The sequence below is a fragment of the Nannospalax galili genome, unplaced genomic scaffold (genome assembly GCF_000622305.1).
Source record: "Nannospalax galili isolate Female #2095 unplaced genomic scaffold, S.galili_v1.0 scaffold7, whole genome shotgun sequence".
NCBI lineage: Eukaryota > Metazoa > Chordata > Mammalia > Rodentia > Spalacidae > Nannospalax > Nannospalax galili.
Window position 1 is genome coordinate 12,617,337 of NW_008359081.1, and position 4,466 is coordinate 12,621,802.

Genomic DNA, 4,466 nt, shown 5'->3' on the forward strand with positions numbered 1-4,466 from the left:
TAACACTTTAGTCAAAGTTAATGCAGCCTCTCAATACATTTTCTTGCCTCCAGATTCCTACAAGACTTCTCATTTTACACACTGATTGAAAAACAATCCTCTTGAAATACCTATAAACATCGTTGAGAATCCTTAACCTTTTGTTCAAAACTCTTTTTATTTGAACCATAATTGAGTTTTCCAGATTCATTTCACATTATAATCTCTCAAGATATTTGCTGCATCTTATTTTGTCTCCTAAGAGATCATAAAAATATTATTAATGTTATTTTTTTGCTTTCCTTCTACTGTTTCTCTTTTCCTCTCTATGTAAACAAACTCAATATTGAAAGTCTTGCAAACTCCATTTCCTTTTTATGGTTAGTGTAATAATAACATTCTACCAGACATGGAGAAGCAATCCAGTCAACTTAATTGATTATATTTTTTCAAGCTCCCATGATGTTTCACAAGAAACAAATAACTGATGAGACAGTCCTTCAATTATTATTTCAAATGTTTGTTTTTAGAAAGCAATGGGTCCACATTACAAAATGGACTGTGTTTAAAATATTAATGGAGCTTAAAAAATGATGTATTATAGGTAAATTATGTTCCAAACAGGATGCTCCTGATAAATACAAGTGCTAAACCCATCATGAAAGGCAAAAGGGTTTCAATATATCAGGGTTGAGTATATGGCTTGTTATGGAAAAGCACTTGCTTTATAATCATGAGGATCCCTGGAGCTTGGTAATCAGGTCCAGGGGGATTCTACCTGAAAAGGTAAGATTGAAGATCACTTAGCTAAGCAGTCTCCAGAGAAGAACAAAGACAACAGAAGTTACCAATGTCCTTTTCTGGCCTCTATATGGACGTGCACACTCATGTGAGTGCACCACATAATCATACACAGTCACATAACACACACACAATTCAAATGTGGGCAAAGGAAAGAAAAATTTTAAATTAAACAGAAAACTTATATAGGCAGTTTAATATTAAAATTATCTATTCACTTACTAAATTTCTGCTTTAATTTTTGCACATTGTGTCAGTTATGAGATTAATTCCTAATTTCTAGCTTTCTGATACTTTTGAATAATTTTCTAAGCCATTGTTAGTATTAATAGGTACAGGAACACCATGAACAAAGAGGAATTGCTTAGCTGGTAGTCAGTATTTAGCCTGAATGAGAGACAGGGAAGCGATTACAAGTATCATACATGTTCCTTCCGAAACCAGGTTCAAATTTAAACTAGTAAACATTAAATAACCTAGATATTAACATTTATGAATTAAAGGAGAAGCATATTAAATGGTAATTAGAGAGAAATTATCTTCTCAGTAATATCCTTGAGCCACTACTTCAAAGGTCATTATCTTGCCATGAGAAACAAGTTTTATTGCGGTAAGCCACCTAATGTTGGTAATTTTTTAAAAATGATGACTTACTGCAGGGGGGTCATAGAGTTAGGTAATTGTGCCTTCATTTCCTGTTTCTAGAAGTTCCTGACAAGCACTTAGGGGTCTCATATGAAGCTGTCTGCTACATATTTACTAAGTTGGATAATGTAGCATTCTAAGGGAAAAATGTACAGCACAGAGTATCAAGGGAAATAATATGTATTTGAATGAAATACATATTTCTACGCATATGATTTTGAATGCATTGCCTTTCAGTTATGGTTTTTCTCAGGACAAGAAATATCACATGTAGAATATGAGCATCACTGCACATCACAAATAAGACATCTTATGTCCTCTGGATATCTCTATTAAGTAAATACAAAAATTATAAAATATAGAAAAGAAATTTAAAAGGTGTAAGAAGGGATGGAAACATTGTACAAGTCAGAAATGGTAGATGACTACAAGGAAACTGCTTTAGAGTCAGCAGGGCTTTTGCACGAATATCATCACAGCAATTCAGAGAGCACTGACAAGGCAATTTCAATTGACCATGCAAATGAAGCTGAGAAAAATATTCCTGCAATAGTCGGGAAGGGAAGGTAAGCAAGAAGCCCTAGGCCTGGCTGAGGAAATACTAGTAATTGATATCTTCTGGGGAAAAAAGTCAACTTTTAAGGGTGTTATGCAAGGTAGTTTGAACAAACTCTAGGGGATGGACCCTCACTCAGAATTTGAGAAAACAAATTAAACTTGATAGGCTTTAAAATAAAAATAGGAATCATGAAGTTGGGGGAGTGTGTCTGAATAGATTCAAAATACATTGTATGAAATTCTGAAAGAATCAATAGAGACCCGTCATGGTGAGTTTCCTTTCCCAGAACTCATTGTGCTCTTGCATCTCATCTCCGAAAGAATACTTACATTCACTGGGAGTTTTCCAGGAACAGCAATGGTGAGTTTTCTTTCTCACAATTCTCTACACCCCAACATCTCAATTCTCAGACTTGTCAGGTCACTAGGATGTTTGTGCTCAAAGACCTGTGAGGACTCTAAGCTTGTCCTGTCAGCCAACCTGTTCACCTAGCAGCCACCCCTGTTGTTTCAGAACCATGAGGAGTCAACTATGGATCCTCAGTTCAAAACCTGTGCCTATTGTTAGATTAACAGAGATAACTTCTTACATGTCACAATTACATCAAGCATAAATTGGCCCCCAAACTGAATACCAAGCACTACTCATGTGGCCCATTACTTGATAAGTTGGCTAACAGCAAACAAATATACAGGGAACCATTCAACAAAAACAAGAACACTTACTTATACAAACATCAACAGCTACAGGGGTCCAGATGCCTAGGTCTCATTGAAAAAAGACAAACAACATGGATATCCAAGATGCTATGTTTATTACAGAAATTAGGACTCCTAATTTAATGTTTCCTGAGAATGGCAACTGCTAAAAGAAGGATAGGACAATGATTTCAAAAGAGTGGTTTTAAATATGTTTAAAAAACTCAAACAGTATATGAATCGAAGACTGAAGACAGTGAAAAGACAAAAAAGATAGTTGAATAAAATAACTAACTGCTTGTTTCTGGCTTCTGTACTTTCTCTGCTGCTTGGCTTGCTCATACCCTGAGCTATGAGAAATTTTTGGGGGTATCTTTCCACTCCTGAGCAGACAAGGATATAGTTTTTCTGTATAAAGGACTACCCTGAGAAAGGCTCGGGACTGCTTTTGGGATCAAATGCCCAGTACAGTTGCCAGCTGGCTATAAAGACTTTCTTTTGACAATACTCCATGTCTGAGCTGTCTTCTCTGGTGGGATATCTCATAACATCTACATATTCCATTCTTGTGTTTTTTTCATATTATTTGCTTGAGTGGTCCAATTATTCAACTTTATCATCCACTCTCTGATATTCTTTTTTCCATTTAATTCATTTTGTTGGTGAAACTTTTTCCTCTCATTTTAAATTGGCACATTGAATCTTTAAATTACATTTTTATTTCAGCCTGAGTTTCCTTTAAAATTTTCCTTTCATGAATTTACATTTCAAATACTGAATTCTATTTGTCATTTCATTCATCTGTATATTTGTATTTTCCTGAACTTCAGTCAGGAGTTTACATTTATCCTCTTTATTTGTTTGTGTCTTCCTTAAATTTGCTGAATTCTTTGTTCATGTTTATGATTGTTCATTGAAATTTGGTATCCTGGGGGTCCTCTGGGATTTTTTCATTATAGAACACTTCTATAGGACTGGTGGGGTTTAGAGGGGATATATTATATTGATTATTTGTATATTATTAGTGTTTTCTCATTAATGTCTAGGCATGTAGATTTCTTTTGTTGCTTGTGTGTCTGATATGTAATTCAAACCTGCCTTTGTTGATTTGAAATTTGATTCTGTTTATACTGGTGATTTAGCTTGCATGCTTTCTGATCAAGTATAAATAATTATTTGGTGTGTGCTTCAGGTTTTCTCTTCTGATTGTTTATTAGAGCATCTGGATGGATCCAGGCAGGCTAATCAGGTACTCTCCAGGATGAAGGTGCCTAGGCCAAAGGTGAGGTGATGGATATCAGCTGGACTAGTTCTAAGTAGCTGAGAAATAAAGGTGTGAGTCCTGGAACCAAGTGACTTGGCTGATCTGAAAGCAGGGGAATGGTGACCAGGCTCTATGGAATCTGGTTATCTCTCCCAGATATTCAGGGACCCTCCTGAGCTTCAGTAGGACAGGGTCAAGGACCAAAGAGAGTTGACAGAATGGGCTGTTTCTTACTAGTTAGAAGTCAAGGCTTGAGCTCTGAAACTATAGGAGAAACTAAGATAATCCCACAAAAGCTAGTTGAGCATGGTGGGATTTGGATAACTCATTTAGTCAGACACTCTGGGAAGCTTCAGCAGGACAGAGTCATGGTTTTTACAAGATAGCAGAGAAATCTTAATCTCTCGAACAGTGAGGGAGATGGGTGATGGTTCCCATGAATGTGGAGAGCTTGGCTGGATTTGGGCAATCAGAAAAGGCCTTAACTTTGGGATGGTTGGACTCCAGATGGTTTCAAAGT